This window comes from Ctenopharyngodon idella, chromosome 24 (genome assembly GCF_019924925.1).
Source record: "Ctenopharyngodon idella isolate HZGC_01 chromosome 24, HZGC01, whole genome shotgun sequence".
Taxonomy (NCBI): Eukaryota; Metazoa; Chordata; class Actinopteri; order Cypriniformes; family Xenocyprididae; genus Ctenopharyngodon; species Ctenopharyngodon idella.
Genome location: NC_067243.1, coordinates 29,068,473 through 29,094,421, shown reverse-complemented (window position 1 = coordinate 29,094,421; position 25,949 = coordinate 29,068,473). Strand labels below are relative to the sequence as shown.

The 25,949-nt window shown below is 36.9% G+C and overlaps 2 long non-coding RNA genes across 9 annotated transcripts; both read left to right on the top strand.

The window, feature by feature from the left end:
- Positions 1-846: 846 nt before the first annotated feature.
- On the top strand, positions 847-3,364 carry LOC127506942 (uncharacterized). The gene is made up of 2 exons (XR_007928175.1): positions 847-1,216; positions 1,352-3,364. It is a non-coding gene; the product is annotated as an uncharacterized LOC127506942 (long non-coding RNA).
- Positions 3,365-5,898: 2,534 nt separating this feature from the next.
- Positions 5,899-14,618, top strand: LOC127506939 (uncharacterized). 8 transcript variants are annotated; one of them, XR_007928168.1, is made up of 11 exons: positions 5,899-6,393; positions 9,085-9,168; positions 10,402-10,548; positions 10,665-11,089; positions 11,183-11,371; positions 11,527-11,670; positions 11,780-11,893; positions 12,942-12,958; positions 13,114-13,163; positions 13,556-13,800; positions 13,974-14,618. It is a non-coding gene; the product is annotated as an uncharacterized LOC127506939 (long non-coding RNA). The 8 variants fall into 8 exon arrangements; XR_007928164.1 differs by having other exon boundaries at positions 13,067-13,163; XR_007928167.1 differs by having other exon boundaries at positions 11,780-12,841.
- Positions 14,619-25,949: the final 11,331 nt, after the last annotated feature.

Sequence of the window (25,949 nt, the reverse complement as noted above, 5' to 3'; positions counted from 1 at the left end):
AAAAAAAAAGAAAAAAAAGAAATACATTTTAAGACATCTTGCCATGTAGAATGACCCTACAACTGGGTGATCACAGAATGAGTAGCAGTCCTGTTCTGTCACGCACAGACAGCCCAATCAATTCATCATTGAACAAAATTACCATCCAATCACAATTTATTATCGATTAGTGAAGGCGAGATAGTAGGAATCACGCTGAAAGACACAGACCAGATGCGCTCTCTCTCGCGCGCGCTGTCTCTCTTTACTTGCGCGCGATCCCAGTTCTCTCGGACAGCACGCGATCAGTTCTCATTGAGCCTGAATGGTCAAATGCACACATAGTTGTCAAAATGTCCATCGTATGGAGTATCTCACGTAAATACAGTCGGTTATGGCTTAAGTGGACGTAAACAGGTGGGTGAAAACAGGATATGTGTCAGTATATTAAATATTACATCCATGGATTCGGTCTTAAAGGGACAGTAGCCTAATTAAATATTTGTCTGTCATTAATGTTAATAAAACAACAAAAGATGTTAAATAAATGTATACATGGTAAAAAAAAAACCCTGCTCTATCTGAAAAACAAGTTTATTTGATTTGTATCTCTATTGTATTTGTTGTTTGTAATTTGTTTGTAAATGTATTTTTTATATAACAACAATTATATATATATATATATATATATATATATATATATATATATATATATAATGTGTCAATTCTTAGCAGTGTCCTTGTGAGTAATTCTCAGAGGCTTGATAAATACAGCCCTGTTCTGTTTCAGTTAATTCACTTCCTCTGTGTATTTAAACCCTGAGTTCTCCTCTGTTCTTCATCTTCTATTGAAGTAATGTTTGTTTCATTGAAGGTATCTTCATTGTGCATTCTGCTCTTTTTGGATCGTTTATACATGCTAACTGTGACAATATCCTATATTTTTCATTCATTCTTTTATCATGTGCTGATATAACACTGTTTAAAGAAATATATTTCATGAGTTGTGAAAACTGCTACATTCCTCCAAAGCACAAGAGTACATGATTTAAATAGAGAAAGTCACTTTGCATTGTCACACATGCTTCAGTGCTCTGAGAGTGTTTATAGTGCTGTGAGTTTAACACTTCATGACTGAGAGCAGAACAGAACACAATCTTCATCATCACACAAGACAAAAGAACAACAATGAACAAAATCACCTTCTTCATCTGGACTCTCACACTGATCGCTCAAGGTTTGTGTAATGCAGCTCCAATTATTCTCTTGAAATATTAATTGTTTATAATTTTATATTATTTTTTTTTTAGAATTTATAATTTTAATATTATTATTATTTTCTTCTTCTTGTTCTTCTTCTTCTTTCTCTCAGAGTGTAGAGGACAGTACACTGTAACTCAGAGTCCATCAATAACAGCAGTTCAACCAGGACAAGAAGTCAGAATAAACTGTAAAACCAGCAGTAGAGTGTATGGTGGTAATTATTTAGCCTGGTACTTACAGAAACCTGGAGAAGCTCCTAAACTCCTCATATATCATGCAACAAGCCGTTATACTGGAACTCCATCTAGATTCAGTGGCAGTGGATCTGACAGTGATTTCACTCTGACCATCAGTGGAGTCCAGACTGAAGATACAGGAGATTATTACTGTCAGAGTTTACACTATCCAAACAGTGTATGGGTGTTCACACAGTGATAAAGAGTGGTACAAAAACCTCGGTCAGTCAGACGTCACAGTGATGCACTGATACAGCTGAGAGATACTGCAGCTGCTGATGGAGGATCACAAACAACACAATATTGTATCAAACCTTTCAGAAACATTATTTATTTATTTGGATGTACTAAGCATGTAACATAATCTTTATATTATATAAATGTTAGTGGTGTTTGGTCCTGCAAAACTTTCCACTACAATGTAATCGAACTGCAGGAAAGTCAGTCACTTTAATTGCACTTCCATGCTTCATCACTAGATGGCGTGTCTGTTACATAACTGAGTTCTCTATCTGTCAGTCACTTTGACGTTGTGTCGATGTGATGACACTAGTGTAGTGTTTCTCAACCTTTTTTACTCGATGGCCTCCTCCTTCACTAGATCAATACTGCAGTGCCCCCCTAAGATGCCTGACATTTCCTCTTATACTGAACTTCCACGGCAAAGAGAGAAAAGTGTTTGTATTTAAGCCTTTTTATTAACATTTGTTTGCATTATTACTCTTCTACTGCATGTTTTGTAATATTCTTTAATATTCTTTTTGAAAACATAATTGGTAAATTAAAGCTATGCTTTATAACTTAAAAGAAGTCCCTCTGCTAAATTATAATACTCTGATGTTACCCAGGTCGAGTGATTGCATCTGTGCCAACAGAACGATTGAAACTCCCATCTAAAGCCTGTCGGTTCACGTCGTCCCTGATAACAAGAACTTAATGCTGTTGGACAGGCTGTCTCTGCTGTACATGCCACGGACATGAACGAGGATAGTCCCGACCCAGCACACATGCAGGAACTATGCTCATCAACCGATTTATTAATAATTAATAATCATCAATAATTAATAATCATAAACTGTGAGGTAAGATTAGTTTACACACATCAGAAGGCCTACTCTCTCATCCCTGCATAGAAAGACACATGAGATGCTAAAATTCAATGGCTAAAAGCAGCACTTTAAAGGAAAATTCACTAATCACTGATGCACATTATGACAGAAACCCTTAACAATGTTCTAACATCATAAATACAGCGATTATGATATAAATAGACAATAAAGCAAATACAGGATAAATGTGAAACAACAAAACGACCTCTGCTTCCCCGTCGACATACAGCATGAGCGCAAATGCTTAAAGGGGAAACAATAAATCTTCCTATGGTGTCCCAGTAATTGTTCCCGATTAAACCACTGAAAATACAACATTACATACAAGTTTTGCTGAAGTTAACTCAATTATAGAATTGTTTCTTTATTCCTCTATGGCATGGTGTCGCCCTCAGGGCAACATAAAACGTTTTTGGACTTCACACTGGATCTATATATGACACATCTGTTCAATGAAATGAGGGGCTGAAGTGGGTGCAGCCTTTTCTGTTTATCCACATTTCCTGATGGATATATTATCAGGGACCCCCAATCAGAATGTGAGGTGGAGGGTTTCTGAAAGTACACTGCACTGCTACAGCAAACAATAGACAAGTGTTTGAATGTTGAGCAGCAAGATCATTGACTACTGATACAGCAGGAATCATTCAGTTGTGTCCTGTAGAGAATGATGTGTAAATGTGTATGTCTGACTCTGTATATTTACTGTTACTGTGCTTTGGTGATGTAAAGCCTTTCTTTTAACCCTGTCAGTAAAACTATTGGACTCTGAATGTATATCGTCCTGATCTCTCTTCTGTCTTTTGCATTCAGAGGGTGTTTTACATGAGCGGCACATGCTTCACTGCTCTGAATGTGTTTATAGCTCTATGAACTGAACATGACATGATCAAGAGCTCTTCTTCATCAACCAACAAACATGACTTTCAGCTGCAGCTGCTCATACAACACAATCACACACAACACCGATCACAGACAAACACTAATAACACTAGATCATCTAAATCAACATCAATCTTGTGTTTATGAAGAGAATGAGTCAGTGTTTAATATGATCATCATGTATTAAGTGTAATATATGATCCCTGTCAATCAAACTGAACAGACTGAATTCAGTCACTTCTGCTGTCTGGACGTGATGCTTTCCATTTGATTTTCATGACATTTTCATATATATTTTCATCACCACATTTTCAGCAGAAGTGAAACTGGTGTGTTCCAGTCCAGATCATGTGACCAATCAAACAGTGAGACTGAAAAGCCCATTTGCATTGTCAGGGTGGAGTGATTCTGATCCTCTCAGAATAGAGCAGCTCTGTCTCCAGAGACCATGTTCAAACCCCAAGAGCTTTATTTGACATTTACATCAAGCTTGTGAAAAGCACCTGCATCTTCATCTGTTAGTTGAATGATGTTGTCAGACACAAAGTGAACTTGTTGAGAAGCTTTATTGAATGTTACAGCAGATTGAAAGATCACACAGTGCTTTGACACGCCAGCTCTCTTTCAGTATTGAGTTGTAAATCACTACAGCTGCAGCACTAGACTCATGTGAATCCTGCCTGACACAGGACACTCAGATACGGCTCATCTTCAGGAGAGAAACATCAGCACTCAGAGCTCTTGTGGAACGAGACCTCATGAGGAGCTCCATCATGTGTTACTCTGCAGACGTACACCTCTCCCTTTTCCCAGCGTGCTTTGCTGAGGGTCAGGACGCTACTGCGGCTGTAGCGGCCGTCCCGCTGGCTCTCTGCGCTGGTCACGACCCCCTCGGTGACCTCTGACCCGTCCAGTGTCCAGCTCACCAGCGCCCCCTGTGGAGAGTAAGAGCTGAGCAGGCAGAGCAGTGCGGCTGAGTCTCCAGAGATCTGCAGAGAAGAGGGCGGCAGCAGAGACACTGAGGGCTTCACTGTGGGACCAGCTGCAGGAGACAAACACAACACATTCACAAACACAAAGAAAACACACTGTTTCACTCACAGCATTTCAACAGCAGCAAAAATCATGACAATCTGATCCTTCATGTCATTCAACATCACTAGAGCTGATATAATATACAATATACAAACTACACAATCACTATATACATTTAAATCAAACCCCAGAAATGAAACTCAATATACTGAGACACTGACTGCTTTAATTCCAGCAGTTTTTGCATCCCAATATAAAGTACATTTTTACTTACTTGAGATATTCAACTCAAAATGTAACTCAAGTTCAAAGTTTGACTAAAGCTCAGGCCAAATGATGATTATATCATTGATAAGAACTAGAAAACAATACAATTTGCAAATTGTACTTGAATTATAAAGCACTGAATTATAAGCACAACATGAACAAAAGAGATTCAGTATCATTGACTGAAATACAGAAAGTAGCAACATTTACATTCTGATGTCAGATCTATTTTTTTCGCCATGTATGATATCTACAATAAAAATGAACTACATATGAACACAGTATAGAAATAAATAAAGGGAAATTAAACCTGTAATAAACTGATTAAACTCACAGTGAGACTCATTATGGAAATGCATTTAGATTTTTTTTTGAAAGGAATAATGCTGTTCTTCTGAATGAATAAACATGACAATATCATTGTTTTCGATTAAATAATTATAAAACAATATCAGTAACACTTTACTTAAAGCCTTCATACACAATGTATTTTAAAAGTATTTTAATGCATTAATTAATCTTTCTTTTATACATTATAATGTGTGTTTGATCTCATGAATAATTATAACCGCAATTATAACACATTATAATACTTATCTATTCATTGTTACATTGTTACACAATGCATTAAAACTCATGACAAACAACCATTTTCAGATGTAATAACAAATTTGCAAATATTATATTGCATTTTTGCATTTATAATGCACATTTTAATGCACAATTATTTATGAAAAGATACATATAAGGCATTATAACGTACATTATGAATAGCTTTAAGGCTTCAAGTAAAGTGTTACCACAATATCTAATAATAATCGCCATTAATGTTTTTCTTGTTTCAACTTTAAATCATTTTAACTCTAAATTGTTCTTTATTACACTTTATTGTATGCTGACATAGTTACATTGTACTACTCAAATAAGTACTGAATAATATTAATTAACTGCATGTACTTACTATAGAGTTACAGTTAGGGTTTGGTTCAGGGTTAGTTACTTGTATTTATGCATAATTTACTGTTATTACTGTAATAAGTACATGTAGTAACGTGTAACTTCTTCACCTTAAAATAAAGTGTTACCTTTTTTTCTTAAATAGGAATTAAAAAACAGACTTACCGAGCACAAGTTTAGTTCCTCCACCGAAAGTCCACCACAGTGATACAATCTAATGAAACGGTCGTACAAAAACCTCTATTCCACTCGAGTGAACACAAACTCCAGCAGAGAGAGAGAAGCAACACTTCAACACACTGATATTAGAAGAAACTCAGATCTTCTCAACACTCAAACATTCAGTTTGGACAAAATGTTATTATAATTTTTTTCACAAGCAGTTGAAGAGTTTATTCATCTACAACAGAGATCATTCAGTTTGACTTTCTATCCTGTATTTCTCATTTGTTCTCTTGTCGTGTGCTGATATAACACTGTTTGAAGAAATATATCTGATGATCTGTGACCTCTGAGGTGACCTTTGACCTCTTTTATCATGGATGATGTTGTGAGTTTCTCATAATGATCTTCTGTTCTTCATATGAAGCTCAATCATCATGATTCACAGAAAAACCTGCAGCTTCAGACTTCAATCTTCAGTGAAAATGAGTTCAAATAATGAGGTATGTTTTCATAATATTATATAAGGTCTGTGATAAAAGTATCTGGACTGATTGTGAATCTCTTGAACAAGCTCTAATATGTCTCCATCTTTATCAGCCTGTTTCTTCTCCATTTGATGATTTCAGACACACATGAGGCTTCATGATAGATGGAGTGACACCATGAACTCTGATTAGAGATTCACAATCAGTCCTGATACTTTCTGAACAGACTCATGATTCATGATCTTACTTTAGTGATGGAGGTTCATCTAGTGTTTATTTCCTGTTGCCATTTATAATGACTGTTGCTGTTAATATATATATATATATATATATATATATAATAATTTTTACCGCAACTAATTAATGTAATTAACGCTAAAGTTAAATCAACAGCCCTAATATAAGTGTTACAATTTTTAACACATTTAACGCACTTGCCCCGCCCCAGACCTATGTAGGTCATCTGACATTTCATACAGATGATGACGAATATGATGCAGAGCCTATAGAATGCAGTCAGAAAGTCCCTAAAATTCAAGATATTGGTGCAAAAATGCCCATGTTTGAGTTTTTGTCTCATATTTAGATCGTATGAGTTGAGTAATATCACACGAGTAACAGAGCGCCACACTACACGAGTGCTGCTTCTGTCACAAATATAACGAGTGCAAATGCGATAGCCTACTGATTTTATACAAGTAAATAAGAAGTTAATATTGATTTATATTAGACACAATATTGTCTGTTTTGTTCAGTTTTGCCAGTGAAACTATAAAAACAAAGCAGAACTGTTCGTCTCCGTGCAATACACAGCAGTGTTTCATTTCCGCGTTTTGAATGAACCGAGTGAAACCAATGATTCAGCGGACCATTCATAAAATACTTGTTGGACTTGAAGCGGCGCTACACAGACCGATCGGTGTATGACATCAAACTACAGCGGCTCTGCCATTTGATCTCTACTTTGATGTCGTCCACCGATCAGTCTGTGTCGTCTGACAATCCTGAAGAGAACCATTTACTTCACTTGTGAATGAATCAGCCTTTTGAACGAATCAAATGAATGAATGAACAACTTAATCATTAAGACATTTACCGCCACCCAGGGCCGCCATGAAGAGTTTTAAGAAGAGTTTTCATGAAGAGTCTTCTTCTTCTTTTTTTTTTTTTTTTTTTTTTTGACGTTTAATAAGATATTAACATTTATATTATTTCAACATTCCACCTCCAGCCCGAAACACGATTGTTTTAAACCCTTTGACACGTACGATCACACCGGTGAGATTAGAATGTTCAGTGCGTCACTGATAATTCAAACATGCTTTCAGGCTTTGGCTGGCGGGAAAAAAAAAAAAAAAAAAAGACGCGCTTAGTGCTCTTCATATAGGCTATCACAACTCTTCAGTGTTTTCAAACACATAATGTTTATTTGAGGACACCTTGACAAAGGCTACTAGCTGAAACGTTGGTGAATAAACAAGCCTATATGCTTCAGTGAGTGTGCAGTTGTTTCCCTTTAATTAGACTTATTTTTTCAAACATAGACATTAAAATGACATACTACTTAAAAAAAAAAAGAATAAAAAAAGTAGTTTTTAGTTTTGTAGTTTTTATAGTTTTTTAAATTCCAATCCATACACTGATGCCTTTGGAAGCTGCATGGGTATCCTTTTAATTATAATTTGACTAAGTGTTTTATTCATATCAGATACAGATGTGTATGAAACAATAAAGTTTACTCTATTCTTCTCCCAGTTCACCAGCCACTTAGCCTAATTTCATGTATTTCAGGGAAAATGGTGGAAATTTACGTTTGTGTTCCTGACAGGCTCTTCTTTCCATCTATCCTATTCTTTTTTATGCGGTTAACACGTCATGCGCTGTATTTTAAAGTGACGAGAGAGCGTGCTCACGTTCACTTCTTACTTTCTATAATTCACAGATTTAAATTGTATTTTACTACAATATAATTAGTTAACATTTTCGTGTATGTAAGAAGAAAAAAAAAAATCACACACACACACACACACACACAAAAAAAAAATCCAAAGTCGTGATTTGGGGCCCCCTAGCGTCCTGGGCCCATATGCCTGGCATACTCTGCACCCCCCCTAACAGCGCCCCTGCCGCCACCTACTGGCAGTTTTAGTTTCTTATTTAGAGTCTAATTTTATTAAAAAATTAATTTCATATTTCCATATTAATTAAAAATATATAAATAAAGGTATAGTCCCCCAAAAAATGACATTAATTATAATTTACTCAACCTCATGGTCCAAAAGTTCATGTGTAAAAAATTCTATGTTGAATCAAATAAAATATTTCTTTCTGAAGCTACTTTGTGTAATGTCTATTTGATGCTTTACACAATAATGACTTTAGGGGTTAATTTCTCAGCCAAAATTGATGTGTGATTAAATTGCGATTAATTAGATTAATTAATCGCCACATCATGTAATTAATTAGATTAAACATTTTAATCACTTGACAGCCCTAATACATACACTATAGTGTGTGGAGTGCCGCGATGTGAGCAGGATACAAACCACACAAAAACAGATTAAATTCACAAACAACCGGAGTCCTGACTGTGAACATGGGAAATCTCACAAAATCTCTCACATCAAATGTGACTTTAGACTAAACAAATATGGTGGACGACCAGCAACAAGAAATGCCGATAATAGTTTGGACTGCTTTTTACAGAAAAATTTGCTGAAAAAAGGGGATGATGTTTGGATGAAGCCATGGAGACGGTGTGAACATGTACTTTAGATGTTACAGCTGGAGGTGAGTCTTCCGTCAGCTCTCTTTTTGACTGGGTGTCGCTTTATTTCACGTGATAATCTACAGAGCGTATGCGCATTTGTTCTCGGGTTCCCCCACACAACATGATTTCTGATTGTACATTTTCAAAATGATAAAATATTTACGATTCACAATCAGGGCGGCTCCGACAGTCTTAACCAGAGGTGTAAAGAGTACCTGAAAACCATACTTGAGTAAAAGTACTGATACCTTATTTCGAAAACTACAAGTTACAAGTAACCAATTCCAATACGACTTGAGTAAAAGTCTTAAAATATCTGATTTTAACAGTATTTAAGTATTTTACTCGTGCTGAATGTAGGCTCAGAGATGCACTAGTCCTGAGAGACGTGCCAGTGAAAATAAGAAACAATTGATTTGTAAGATGAGAAATCAAGTTTATTTTCTAAAATCAAAATAAAACTGAACACCTCAATGTTGCAATAAATCAAGGTCGACACAACAACCTTTTAAATGTCTACAAACTCTCAAGTCTCAGTTGAGCTCAAGTGCACAGAAAGGCCATAAGTAAACCAATATCCTTCAAAACGGTCTTGTCAATATAGCGGATAAATAAAACAATGTTAAGTAAAATTAAATAGTCAAAGTCTACTGTATGTGCTGGTTTGAGCCTCATCACCAGCTGCAGTCATTTCCTCATCTAATAAATCAAACATCTGCGATCAGCAACTATCTGCTAATGTCCTTGTTGACAAGTTTTGGGTGAGTAAAGGCAAAACGCACAAGACAGTACCTTCAATGACCTTAGATGGCGATATCGCTTCTTTATATCAGAAACAAACTGCTGCAGAAAAAGTTAGCTGCCATGAAAAATGTAATTTGTAATTGCATTACTCATCACAAATGTAGTGGAGTAAAAAGTACATTCACTTGCTCAAAAATGTAGTCAAGTAAAGAGTAAAAGTAGCCAAAAAGATACTTAAGTAGAGTAACTAATTACATTTACTCAAGTACTTTACACCTCTGCTCTTAACACATCTTGGGAAAATCTGATAAGATAATCAGTAGAACCATCAAGACAATCAGGACTTTACTTAGGATTGTCATCTATATTTACATATTTATTGTTGTGTTTTGACTATATTTTAATTGTAAGACAGTCAGAATGTAAATGATCATTCTGTAATTCTAGTGTATATTAGTTTGTCTGTTGTAAATCCTGCCCACTTCTTTGCATTGTCACACATGCTTCAGTGCTCTGAGAGTGTTTATAGTGCTGTGAGTTTAACACTTCATGACTGAGAGCAGAACAGAACACAATCTTCATCATCACACAAGACAAAAGAACAACAATGAACACAATCACCTTCTTCATCTGGACTCTCACACTGTTTGCTCAAGGTTGTTACTTTTTAAATTTGAATAATATGTGATTGTTGTTTTTATCATTTAATATACCAATATTGTGCTATGTACTGTAGTTCATTTACAAACTGACTTTATTTTCTCTTCTTCAGAATCCAGAGGAGTGACTCTGACTCAACCTGAAGTTAAAACTGTCCAACAGGGTCAAACAGCTACAATAGAGTGTCATATAGATGTAGGAATAAGGTATAGCCACTTAGCCTGGTATCAGCAGAAACCTGGAGAAGCTCCTAAACTCCTGATTTATTATATAAACACCCTCCAGTCAGGAACTCCATCTAGATTCAGTGGCAGTGGAACAGCAAGTACTGGACGAGATTTCACTCTGACCATCAGTGGAGTCCAGACTGAAGATACAGGAGATTATTACTGTCAGAGTTTACACAGCATTAACAGTAAAGCTGTGTTCACACAGTGATAAAGAGTGGTACAAAAACCTCGGTCAGTCAGACGTCACAGTGATGCACTGATACAGCTGAGAGATACTGCAGCTGCTGATGGAGGATCACAAACAATGGTGTATTCAAACTTTCAGAAACTTCATTTATTTATTATGATGTACTAAGTAAACATGTGACATTTAATCTTATATCCCTTGCTTGTTCCCCAGGTGGAAAAAAAAGTACACTTCTATGGTCATGCATCCAATGTCAGTATGTGCACTCAACTTGAGTGCGATCTAAAAGCAGACCCCTGTGAGCCCTTGAAGACCCATTTCCCACATCCAGTAACCCATGACGATGTTTTTGTTATGATGGACGCTTGCCACATGCTGAAGCTGACATGCAATATGTTGCAGGTACGTGCTCATTGTTGCATACATTATTGCGCATATTTGCTCTGGTTGACTCTGTACTGCTTTTTATACATTTTGATTGTATTTACATAATTGTACAGAATATGGTGCTTTACATTTGACGTGTGCAGTGAAAAAAAAAAAATCTGATTCTGCAGGCATACAGCCCAATTAGAAGCATAACTGGCAGTATCAATTGGAAGTACATAGTTCATCTGAACAATGTCCAAAAGAAAAGTGGACTACATGCTGCCAACAGAGTCACAGATAAGCATGTGAACTTTGCTAATCAGAAGATGAAGGTATGTTTGTTTTGGCTCTAGGGCTTTATTGTGTTTTTATACTTTTTGATGATGTTTGTATCTTGTAGCGCTAATGTGCACTTCATTTCTCCTTATAAACTCAATCAAGGTCTCCCTGGCTGCTCAGACTTTGAGTAGCTCTGTGGCAGTGGCGCTCCGCACGTCGCAGGAGGTGGGCTATGCAGAGTTCAAAGATTGTGAGGCTACTTCAGAATTCATTAAGGTAATGCAGCTAGGGATTTGCATCACTGACCAAAATCATTTCTAACATTTGAGTGATTAATTGCTTTAACCCCTTTAACCCTTTAACACCCACCCTCCCTTTGTGGTTGGTCCGTTGGTCAGCAACCCCAAAATGAGGGGGGTTGTTAAAATGTGAATGCCACCAGGATTATCCCTTTATCTTTTTCTTCTATTTTTTTCAATTTGAGCATCGGGAATGATTAAATAATTATGACCATCCTCAAATTCAACAATATGCAAGAACTTGGATAAAACTACTACATACTTACCTCAGAAGCACCCTTATTGTCACATGTCAGCATAGCCACAGAGGAAATGGAGAGAAATCAAACTATGCCTCATACTTGGGTGTTTACTATCTGATACCTGTTGACACTCAGTTATAGTGATGATTTCAGTGCTTCCAGTTAATTTAGGTATTTGTTTATAGATAACAGACAGGCTGTTTGACATCTTGAACAGTCGCAATCCCAGAGCCAAAGGGTTCAAAGCCCCCCTTGGTTCTAGGAATTGGACAAGCACCAGGGAGTTCTTGTCAAAAGCCAGGGGGTACTTGCTCACTTTGAAGATGGAGGATGGCAAACCCCTTTACCGAACAAAGAGGTCTTTTAAAATAGTGACTGTTGTATTAGTGATGCACTGACACCATTTGTAGTCGCCAATACCCAGTACAAATTCTTTATTATAATTAAATTATCAGAATGAGGCGGCTGATTTAGAAAATATGGGTTTATTTTATTCTTCGTTAGATGTATACAAGTAGTCAATTTACAAATCATTAAATTATCTAAGGTAAAACTCTGCCGGTTTCAGTGCATCCCTCCAGTCCATGATATAAGTTCATGAGATGCTCTGTTCTCTTGTTTATCTATCTTCTGCATCGAGTTCATAAGATGCTCTTTTCTGTCTGCGTCAAGTTCATAAAGTGGTACGTATTATTAATATGATACTATCTTGCTCCAATGTGTTTGCTCTCTGCAAATTTGTTTCAGTTCCAATTCTCTCATATTCAGTTTTTTTCTCCCCAGATGCCGGTGTCAAAATGGTATGTATTGGATGGTCTTCATGTTATGTTGTGAATTGTTTCAAGAATGTTTAGTGTCCTAAAAGTAATTTTAAGGACCCTAAACCTCACACTGATTATACTTTTAAGGTCAGGGATGGACACTAGTCAGCTTCACGATATGTCCTGACCTACAGGTTCAGCCAGGACCACTTGGAGCTTCTCTTCAACTCCATCAGAGCATCCGGTAGGGTTCAGCATATATATTTACCAGCCGCTACACTAAGTGACACAAAGTGTCAGCAGATGCTTGTATTGTTTTCAGTTTGTCGGTCCATATGTTTTTATTTTTTTGTAAAATGTGTTTTCTGAAGACATACACAGTACCTGGAAGTGTCACAAACCATTTTGAGTATTTAGAAAAATGCCTGTGTTTGACTATCTGTTTGCAGAATTTATCACCACTGATACAGTCTGAATGATAATGTCATTCAACTTAATTTATGTGGAAAGATCATTCAGGGGTGGCTAGTTCTAATTTGTCTTTTTTTTTTTTTTAAAGCATAAAACATTTTAAAGCATGTATTGAATATCTGTGTACTATACTCGTATATCTTGTGTTTTTTTTTTTTTTTTAAGGTGGCTGGAATAACAACCCTAATGCCAGCCAGTTCAAGTACATCTTGTTAAACCATGCAGAGGCAATGTGACGGCACAGGATGACAGTCCCTCTACAAGCCTGTCAGCTGTAGATATGTCCTCTGCAGCAGGAGGAGAAGATCTTCCATCCCCCTTTGCTGACATTCCTGCCCTAGTACATGACCACAGCTACCTTCCCGTCCGCTTCGATGGTCTTGTGGACAACGCTCTCGTGTACATTTCAGGTAAAAGCTGACTGAAAGTCGATTTTGCCTATAACCGATAGTGCCAATAGTCAAATTCTGGGGGAAAACAATCTCACGATAGTCCAAAAAGAGAAATATTCCCTTAATTTCCACATGCTTATTAATGATTAATATTATAAGTTATGATATTATTATACTAACTCAAATTTCAGGATTTGTTGTTGATGGGATCTGAAGAAGCTGTCCTGTGATGTCTGCCGTGCCAGCCTGGTGACAGACGCTGCATCTGCCATCAAGGACCAGAGCTACCACCTGCTGACTTTAAAAAACAACGGAGGTCTGGTGATTCCATCAGGATGCACAGTGAGGGTCGTCAGGGCAGCAGAGTGGGTCATTCGTCAGGCATCAGCAAGTACCGGACGATCACAGCCCATCAAACTGCTAGAGGTCGTGTACATTGTATGGAAGAGGATAGGGTCAGAGGATGTGTTTGTGCTCGGGGAGCACATCGGCGAAACGCAGTATGGCATAGACAGCCATCACCATACGCTGTTAACATTAGTTGTGTCCTTGCTTTTTAATCTAAGGCTGCACCACATCGCTAAAATGACTAACCTTACCTTACAGAGCAACAACATGCGAGAGAAGCTCAATAAAACCGTCCTTTTCAAAGGGCATTAGCCCAAGCTATGTTTTTTGGGTCATTGTTTTATCTCTGTCTTCCACAGTAGTGTAGTTCTCTCTACAGGGTGGGGATTTCAACATGCATTCAGCATTTCTTTATGTATATTTGTAAAGGGGAATCTTGTACCTATTTTTTATTGCAAATAAATGCCACTTTTATAATAGTTTAAAAATAGAGACTTTTGTGTAATTATTCCATATTTTGTCATTCTCATATCAGAACCCCTGACATGCAATCCAAATAGTCTACAAGAAACTTCAGAGTGTTACCTTTCATTTGAGACCAGGATTATGCTTCTACACCAAGAGGTTGCCACACAGTAAGTCTTTTATTGTCAGTATGCATTTTGGGTAACTAAAAGTCCTATGGGGAGTTTCCATAGGGTATTTTACAAAACACATGAGCATGCCTTGGCAAATAAATAGTCTAAAGTACTCATATTTCATTCTATATTGATCTGCTTTTGCACACAGCTTCACAAGACCTGGTGCTTAGGCTCCGTTGTGTTTCTAAAGTCATATCAAGTGACCTAGAGAGCTGAAATGTGGTCAGTTGAGATGCTTGTTATCTGGCAAAAAGAAAAAAAACAATATTCTAGCCTCTATAACTCTGTGCCAGTACTTCACACAATTATTCTGATTGTTTCCTAAGAAACTACAGGGTCTCAGCTTTCTAAAGAGGTCAGGCATTTGATGGTAGGCAAAAATAGCTGGGAACAGTGATCTCTGAAGTAGGCACAGTGCAATGTCGAGGGGAAAAGCCTAGTAAATGGGCCAACCCTGAAGAAGTTAAAATAAACATGTAATAATTCAAATTATTTTATTATAATAGTAATATTCATATTATAAAAGTGTATATATATATGTCATGTTGCCATTCTGTACACTGAGTTTTAGTAGCCTATATATTGATTTAACATAAATACCTTGTGCGTGTGTATATTCATTGCACCTATCTGTTCTGTTCAATGTTATTTTCATATGGAAGTCCATAGTTATAATTATTCATAAGTATGCAGTGTCATAAGTACATCTCTGATGTTTATAACAAAACAAACAGTTTGAAAATCGGTAGAAAATTGAGCAAGTTATGGTTATTTAAAAAGTACATGCACCATTAAAACACAATGTTACGAGTGAGCGAGCTGACTGTCACAAGATGGCCGCCAGGTGCGGACGTCGACCTCCATTGGCCAGCAGCGCGGACGAGACATCTAGCCTTTATTATGTATATCTATGGTTTTAACCTTCAGCTGATCATTGTTAGCATGTAGGTATTCACTGCTAGCATGACTAGCATGTTGAAAGTCCTGTTTGCTAGCATGAGTCAAATGAGCCAACCACCATTTCTCTACAATGCTCTGATGCAGAGAAATAGGTCTTGATAAACAGTTGCTAGGGCACTCTATTTGGTTACTAGGGAGTGGCTTGTCAGCTGCCAATAATGATACTATAAAGGCTGATTGTCAGTATGAATGATATAAAGCAACCCCCATGCCTCGATGACATTCAGATACAGAGATATGACACAGTCACACAGTTTGTCGCCATGTTAAGTCAGTGGGATTTTTCGCCCGATTTTTCACCTGCTGTACGAACATCGTACGCCCAATCGCTTATAAAAGCAAGAGCAGCGATGTCCTTGATCTGACACCTCATTCATGGCTCTACGACAAATGGTGTGGGACGAGTTACGTGCCGAAATTTATATGGAATAAAGAAGAAGAAGAATATGTGAGATAGTAAGAGTGTGCATCGTCTTTCAGGCAAGCACCACTAATAATAATCCCAGATCCCAACAGCCTTTTCACTGGAGGAAAACAGCTGTAGTGGGATGAGGGGGAATGCAGCAAAAGTAGATGGGACTTGGGAAACCATCCTGTATTATTCCCACATCTCATTATGTAAACTGTATTTATGACAAATATCATAAATACATAAGATAAATACATACAACCATAAATACAAAGATCTATAACAAAGAGTTGTTGTAATATGATAATCAGATTAAACATATTGGTGCTAAAAGATGTGTAGATAACAAAAACAGATCACAGGGGATAACTTAAACACAAACACTTCAACACTGATGATACCGGACACAGAACTAGAGAAAACTGGGCTTAAAGGGTTAATTCACCCAAAAATGACATTTCTGTCATTAATTACTCTCCCTCATGTCGTTCCACACCCGTAAGACCTTCATTCATCTTCAGAAACACAAATTAAGATATTTTTGATGAAATCTGAGAGGAATATGACTCGTCCATAGACAGCAATATAATCAAGGTCCAGAAAGGTACTAAAAACATAGTTAAAATAGATAACGTGACTGCAGTGGTTCAACCTTGATGTTATGAAGAGACAAGAATACTTTTTGTGCTCAAAAACAAAACAAAAATAATGTCTTTATTCAACAATATCTTCTCTTCTGTGTCATTCTCATATGCTGTTTACTTCCAGCGCTTCCAGTTTCTACATCAGAACGTCGACTCAGTAATGTAAAACATTTCCTTGTTATGGTGAGCAGCTGTCCCATGGGAAACAAAATAAAAATTAATTGATAAAGTGATGATTAAATGGTGACAAAGTGTTAATTTATTTTTTACATTTTAAAGTTCAGGATTGGGTAAAGTGATGGAATGTCTTGAAACGAGTTGAATACGGTACAATAAATCTCACACAGAACAGAATAAAATCATTAGAATGTAAAATAAGGTAAATGTGATGATACACTGAACATATTTGATCAATCTTAGCAGCTCACGCTGTTGTAAATCCTGCCCACTTCTTTGCATTGTCACACATGCTTCAGTGCTCTGAGAGTGTTTATAGTGCTGTGAGTTTAACACTTCATGACTGAGAGCAGAACAGAACACAATCTTCATCATCACACAAGACAAAAGAACAACAATGAACAAAATCACCTTCTTCATCTGGACTCTCACTCTGTTTGCTCAAGGTTTGTGTAATACAGTTTCTTTCTTCTTCTTTTTTTTAACAGTGATTTTTAATTCTTTTAAAATGTCAGATATCATTTTCATTCGTTTTCTTTCAGAGTGTAGAGGACAGTACACTGTAACTCAGAGTCCATCAGTAACAGCAGTTCAACCAGGACAAGAAGTCAGAATAAACTGTAAAACCAGCAGTGCAGTGTATAATGGTGATCGTTTAGCCTGGTACTTACAGAAACCTGGAGAAGCTCCTAAACTCCTCATATATTATGCAACAAGCCGTAATACTGGAACTCCATCTAGATTCAGTGGCAGTGGATCTGGCAGTGATTTTACTCTGACCATCAGTGGAGTCCAGACTGAAGATACAGGAGATTATTACTGTCAGAGTTTCCACTGGCCGGGCAGCACTAGGGTGTTCACACAGTGATAAAGAGTGGTACAAAAACCTCGGTCAGTCAGACGTCACAGTGATGCACTGATACAGCTGAGAGATACTGCAGCTGCTGATGGAGGATCACAAACAATGGTGTATTAAACATTTCAGAAACATACATTTATTTAAGTAAACATGTGACATTTAATCTTATATCCCTTACTTGTTCCCCCAGGTGAAAAAAGTACACTTTTATAATGTACTTAAAGTGCTCTATTTTCGCACACTAATTTTGTACTTAATAAATTCTTCTTTAGTACTTCTTAAGATAATCTTAAGAACATCTAAGTGTACTCAACTGTTATTTTGAGACACCATGAATATGAAATAAAATGTGCTTTTAACATACTATCTCTGTATTTTAAGAAAAAAACGTATTTAGTTACTGCTTACACTTGAACCCATAAGTGTACTACAAGTGGTGACTAAATAATAATAACTAATGTGGGTGCTGGGATTTGTAGTCCAGTTAATACTCGGGAGAGTGAGACCTCCGGTGGCCTATTGAGGGATCTTCGCTGGCATTTGTAACATACACATTCCTGGTCCAGCCTGAAAAATACAGATTTTTTTTTTTTTTTTGGTCATGATTTGAGCGTTTAGAAGCAAAATTGATGAGACAGTTGATCTCAGATTTCATTGCCGATTTAAAAAATGCAATTTAATCATAAGCTTGGTGAACAGCTTTGGAGAATTTGATGTTTCCTCATTGAAAGAGATAGGAGCTGTACTGCACGACTGAAACAGCTGCGCGAGAGGCGTTTCAAAGATGGCCGCCGAGTGAAATGACTTGCCTTAAAGGCCCACTGAAATGCCTTGAAACAAGCAGCATTATTCAATGTGTTGATGTAATTTCAACTGAAACAGGAAGATGGGGCGGGACTTATCAAACAGCCCCTCCCCTTTTATAAAATAGCCAATAGCGTTTCGTTTATATCACAGCTCGGCCAGAGCCGTTAGCTCGGTAAAGCCTCAGTTACCTACGAATCTCTAGCAGTTTCTAATCTCCTCCATATCACATTAAAATACAGCTTCTGTGCAGAATTCAAATGTGTCCGACACGTTTTGTGATCTGCGTCGACTCGCGCATATGATCCGCTCTGTGCTCTCGTGTCTCTGGACCGGAGCAGACTGTGCTCGCGCTGCGGTGGGTCACGTGACACTAACATGAAACCAGACTTCATTCGCCTCAATGGAAAACATATTTACACTGTCTTAATTGTTCACTATCCCCTATATAGTGCACTATGTGCCATTCACCATGTAGAAAATAGTAAATGTGTTAACAAATTATTGACTTTAGCCACAGCTTCAGCATCTATTTATAATGTAGGGGGCGGGACGCTTCAGATATAGAGAGCATTTGATTGGACAGAAGATCTGACGAGAAGCTGAAGTCCGCAGTGATGTCATGAAAATCCCTGATCCACTTTAGCACAAGTGAGAGACTGTGAGTTTTGAATGCTTATATCTCCTAAATGTGAATTTTGTCATTGTTTTGGAACACATCAGCTTATTCATAACTTTAAGGCTAACATATTACAGTTTTTCTCAATTGCTTAAACACATTTCTTGAAACTATGCCTCATATTCTCGAAACAGTGAACACAAATCCATAACGTCTCACCCAATTCCCCAAACATCCTATTTTCAGGTCAAAATGAAGCTCTACACTCAAAACCATTCACTCTTGCTGAAAAAACACACTTGGCCCTCAGACATCACACACAAGCCCCCAAAAACACACACACTACAACATAATCTTACACACTGGTGCAATAAATTCAAAACACCATTTCCAAAACTGGTAAGTTTTGTTGCTTGTGGTTCCCCCCCTCAAAAACCTTTTCACATAATGAACACAAAAGACACAACCAATGTATACATTGCACATTTTTATTCATTCATAACACAGTAAAAAAAAAAAAAATTCAAAACCATAACGCCATTTATCAAAAAGCACACCCATTTCCCTAAACTCTAAACACTATTCCCCTGTTTTGACACATGAATCAGATTTGTTGAACTGTCACTGCAAAACTCTACACATAAATCCCTTCATTTCTCATTGCCTACACCATGTTGTCATTTAGAAAGCACCAGCATTCAATATTGTTCACTCAAGTCAGCGTAGCTTGAGCTCAGTTAGCACACAGTTACCCACGTGGAAACACTAAGAGTCAAAAGTTATCACACACCAATCAGAACCTTCAATAGAGAGATAAAAGAGCCCGAGTCAGTTCATGCAGTTTTGCAACAATGGATCCAGAGAGACATGATTGAAAAGGTCGAGGACACCAGAGAGGAGGAGGAGGAAGAGGATGAGCAAGAGCAGTAAGGAGTGGAGGAAGAGGAGGAGGACGAAGACAAGGATGAGGTGCAAGGAGACAAGGAGTCTCAGATGAAATTCGTGCCACTAGTTGACCATGTCCTTGTCCATGGTATGACTATGAGGGAGGCTGGCCAATGAGTTCAGCCAAACTTAGTTTTTTTTCAACTGCTTACACACATTTTCAAAACTTTGCCTCTTTTTTTCAAAACTTTACACACAAATCCAAGAATTGCACACACAAAATGCAAAATGCCTCACATCTCTTGCAAAATGAAGCACTGCATTCAAAATATCACAAACACATCTCAAAAGCAAACATTTGTCTTACTTTTCAAACACATTTACCATAATATTCTATTTTTGGATATCATATACACACAGTTATTCAAAACCTAAAGCTCTTCTTTCATAAGATGCTATGTACATTTCTGTACAAGATTGAAAGTAATTGGCAGAGAGATGTTGAAAAATTCATGGTAAACAGGAAAGCAAGATTGAAACCAAACTATTTTTTTTTTTTTTTTTTTTTTTTTTTTTTTTTTTTTACTGTAAGCATTTGTGGTTGTGAATACAGTATTGCACAGTACAATATAATATATAATACATCAACCATGTGTAGTTGGACAAAAAAAAAAAAAAAAAAAAAACTAGCATAATTTTGAAAAAGGTGAATATTCCAAAGGAATGGTGTGTATGTGTGTCCTGGTAGGGGACCAAATGTCTTCACAAGCATAGTAATACCAGTGCATTTTGACTTTGTGGGGACATTTATATACAGAACATACAGTATAAAAACCATTACGCCTATGGAGTGTCCCCATAGAACATGGAAACCCAACATGTGTGTGTGTTGTGTGTGTGTGTGTTTGTTGGTGGGCGAGATGGTTGGGTGTATCTAGGCTTCATCTCTCCTCCTGGCTGGGTCCGGCCACAATACTTCATTCACATCACATGCTATGTTCTCTCTTGCGTATCCAACCTTGGATGGAGGCAGCGTCAGTGTCTCCACATGCCTCCTCCATTGCCTGGAGAAGTGTTATGTTGACATAGGGATGACGATCATGCACTTTCCAGCAACCATGTGGAGAAAAAATCCTCAATAGGGTTTAGAAATGATGAATATGGAAGCAAGTAAACAACAGAAAAGTTGTTCAAAATCTATAACTTGACATTTGGCCTATTTATAGGCCTATTCTAAAGCCATGATTGGTTGGTGTTAAGTAAAGCAGTGAGTGTTTGCACATGTGAAGAGTTTGTGTGAGGCGCTGATGAATTGGTGTGGCATTTTGATTGGTTGTGTTTGAAAAAGGAACTCAAGATACTTTCTGTTAGATTTTTGTGTGTTACATAGAATCACTCAATTGTGTGTTGTGTTTTGCAAAAAGTGTTTTATGAAATTGAAAACCGAGTCGAAGGCTGAGAATTAGTGTATGGTTTTGCAGATTTGGTGTGTGGTTCTGCTGTTTGAGTGTCAGGTTTCAGAAATTGTGTGACAAGTAAAGATTTTGTGTGTAAGCAGTTGAAAAAAACTGTAAGTTGCTTCACCGCGATCATAAGAACCTTCAAGGAGGAAAACAGGTAGGTGTACCTCAGTGTATCTACTGTAACTTTTGAGTGCTGTAATCTGTTACAACACATGCATCACACTGCCTTACATACAGAGAGTTTCTGTCTGCTTCCATTTTTGTAAAAAGGATGTGTTACAGTCACTTCTATTTTTGAGGACACAGAGACGATGGAATGGAAGAAGCCTGACTAGACATTTCAGTTGATGTGTGGCAGGGGTGGATCAGGCATGCAAGAGGATTTTACCACCACTGGCTGGATAGGGCCAGTTACAGCCTGTGAAGCTGACAAGATTCTCTGGCCTGTCCCAGACCAAAATGTGATGCTGGGGCAGAATATTTTTTGTTGTTATTTGGTGTATTGTACTGTACAGTACATTAAGGAATAAAAAATGTGCAAATGTATACATGTGTTCATCATGTGAAAAGTTCAGTGAGGGAGAACCACAAGCAACACAACTTATTACTGTTTTTTGTTTTTGTAGTATTGTTTTGAATTTATCTCACTAGTGTGTAAGATTATGTTGTAGTGTGTGTGTTTTTGAGGTCTTGTGTGTGATGTCTGAGGGCAAAGTTTGTTTTTTCAGTAAGAGTGAATGGTTTTGAGTGTAGAGCTTCATTTTGACCTGAAAATAGGATGTTTGGGGAATTGGGTGAGACGTTATGGATTTGTGTTCACTGTTTTGAGAATATGAGGCATAGTTTCAAGAAATGTGTTTAAGCAATCGAGAAAAACTGTAATAGATGAAGCATAGGGCACATCAATTAAGTCCATTTCGATTTCTGACTATCGCTACCTTAAATAAGTTGCAGTTTTTGTAAATATATAAAAACTATGCTTTTTGTTACGAGTAAGCAAAGCGCGACCGACTTAAAGGTAGATATTTGCCCTGTGGCCGAAGTGACTTTTCTAAGCGATACTGGGACCACAGTGAACGAATAATTGAAGATATAAAGTAATCAGAATAATCAAAAATCTAAATTAATGCATAACCAATGATTAATTTCTAATTGGAAACAACATCTAAGAGTAATAATCATTTGAAATTGGAGTCAGATTAAACGAGCAGCTAAAGTAAAATTGAAACTGAATTCTAGAAATTAAGTGAACTTCAACAGGAGCACTGAAAAGGCATACACGCATTAAACCTTCGCACAGGCCGTCAGATTACGTTTTTGGGCCGATGGGGGGTTTCCTACAATATTAATAATGACCAAATCAATAATATATATGATTCTGTCAATAGACTTCAGAAATGTGTGTATAATTGTTTGACATGTTTCACAACATGAGGAAGTTGTTGGAAAATGTGTTTGTGACTGATCTACAGTCTTCAGGATAATGATTTAAATAGAGAGAGTCACTTTGCATTGTCACACATGCTTCAGTGCTCTGAGAGTGTTTATAGTGCTGTGAGTTTAACACTTCATGACTGAGAGCAGAACAGAACACAATCTTCATCATCACACAAGACAAAAGAACAACAATGAACAAAATCACCTTCTTCATCTGGACTCTCACACTGTTTGCTCAAGGTTTGTGTAATGCAGCTCCACAATTATTCTCTTGAAATATTAAATGTTTATAATTTTAGATAATAATTTTTTAGAATTTATAATTGTATTATTATTATTTTCTTCTTCGTCTTGTTCTTTCTTACAGAGTGTAGAGGACAGTACACTGTAACTCAGAGTCCATCAATAACAGCAGTTCAACCAGGACAAGAAGTCAGAATAAACTGTAAAACCAGCAGTGCAGTGTATAATGGTAATTACTTACACTGGTACTTACAGAAACCTGGAGAAGCTCCTAAACTCCTCATATATTATGCAACAAGCCGTTATACTGGAACTCCATCTAGATTCAGTGGCAGTGGATCTGGCAGTGATTTCACTCTGACCATCAGTGGAGTCCAGACTGAAGATACAGGAGATTATTACTGTCAGAGTTACCACAATGATCCAGTGTTCACACAGTGATAAAGAGTGGTACAAAAACCTCGGTCAGTCAGACGTCACAGTGATGCACTGATACAGCTGAGAGATACTGCAGCTGCTGATGGAGGATCACAAACAACACAATGTTGTATCAAACCTTTCAGAAACCTTATTTATGTATTTTGATGTACTAAGCATGTAACATAATCTTTATATTATATAAACGTTAGTGGTGCTTGGCCCTGCAAAACTTGCCACAATCTAACGCACGTACACCGGGAAACAAGGATAATTAACCCATTTGTGCCCAAATTTTTCTGAATGGTTTCATGCATATAGTCGTGTTAATAGTGTCCTATGTGAACATGTTCTGCATTTATTTTCCCCAGTTTTTTTTTTTCTTTTTTTTTCTTGAAAATCATATTTGAATGTGCGGCAATAGTTGCCGGTGGGCAAATATGTTGTATGCAATGTAAAATTTAACTAGGAGGAGAACATTTGGCATCTAACTCAAAATAACTGCTTTCAACAGATCAATCTTTATTCATAAACAGATTTATTATGTATGAAAGTGTGATGGAAATTTGGACCTAATTAATAATGAACTAACATTTCTTTTCTTCTACAGGCCTAATAAGCTAACTTTGAAATAGAGAAATAGTCACTAGGACTGAGTGTTGTAACAAGTGGAAAAATTCTGCTGTGCTGGCTAGACAGCATCCTTCTAACGGTAAAAAATTGTCTTTGAAAAATTGTTTTAACCTATTGAGTAATCTGAACTATTAACCCGGCGATATTTTTTGATGATCTTGTGATTCAGTTGTTCTAATCTAAATTTACTCCTCCAGTAAGCAGGACAGAGGAACTGAGATGTTTTTCTTAAATCTGAACCAATCATATTAAGACTGATGATAATGAGTAATAGATCATGCTATACTGACTGTGAAATGCACCTGAAATCCTATAAACCTGCTGTATTCCTTTGTTCGGAGAGAGATTCTCTGGAATTGATGGGAACTCTCCCGGCCGTGATTAAAGCTTTAAAGGACAAAAACTGGTTATTGCTGCAGCATGTCAGGTTAGGGAACACTAGGTTTTTGAGGGTCAAGATGTTGACCGAGATATTATTGAGTGTCGATTATGAGACGCTCCGAAAGATCAGGAAATTTATTGAGTGTCGATTTGGAGACGCTCCGAAAGATCAGGAAATTTATTGAGTGTCGATTAGGAGACGCCCCAGGAACAGGTAAACTTAAGTCAGGTGCGTCATGGAAAATCTACCACAAAGTCGAAAATTCGATGTGAACCCAAAAAGGCTGCATCTATGAAAAAACAAACAACAAATCCATTTGTCTTAAAGTGGTTGAACTTAGTGCAGAACAAAGTGCAGCCATTAAGTTGCCCCAGCAGGGCAGTGTGTATCAAAAAGTTAAATGAAAATAAATAAATAAAAATAAATAGATTGAAGAAAAAAATTAGACGGGACATTGGGGTGGACAGTAGAGCTTTAGAAAGATTGCTCTCTCTATTTAACTCAACAATTGATTAAAAATGACTGTATTTTTTGCTTAAAATGAACCCAAAGTATGTTGGAAATTAACCTTTATTTAAGGGTTAATAAATGAGCATTTATTTATAAGTTAAATGATTAATAATTAAACAACAGATATTTATTAAATTGCTTATTAATAAATGTTCACCTTTTGATTATTATTGTTGCCTCTAGTAATTATGTCTGATTTTTAATTTCCAACCTATTTTGAGTTCATTTTAAGTCAGCCATATAGTAATTTAAAAAAAAAAAAAAAATACTTTAAATAAAACTGCCCAGCACGTTGGGCAAACATTTAACCCAACTGCTGGGTTAAAACAACCCAATTGCCGGGCTTGTCCATTTTCAACCCAACTTGGGTTGTTTTTAACCCATTATTTTTTAGAGTGTATATTTTAGGTGTGATATTATAAAAGCAAAAAGCACTAAACAAGACCAATAACCTTGATTTATTAACCCATTAAACACAGTATACCCCATTTACCCCGTCATATATGTACTTACAAGTCATTTGCCCACCGGCAACTATAGTTGCTGCTTGGACTTTTGACTAAGTATGCCAAAAACTATAGATCTCTTGTAAGATTTGTCTTGTTTGGATGATTCTAGAGACTTTCATGATTATGTAGATATATACAGGTGCTGGTCATATAATTAGAATATCATCAACAAGTTGATTTATTTCACTAATTCCATTCAAAAAGTGAAACTTGTATATTATATTCAT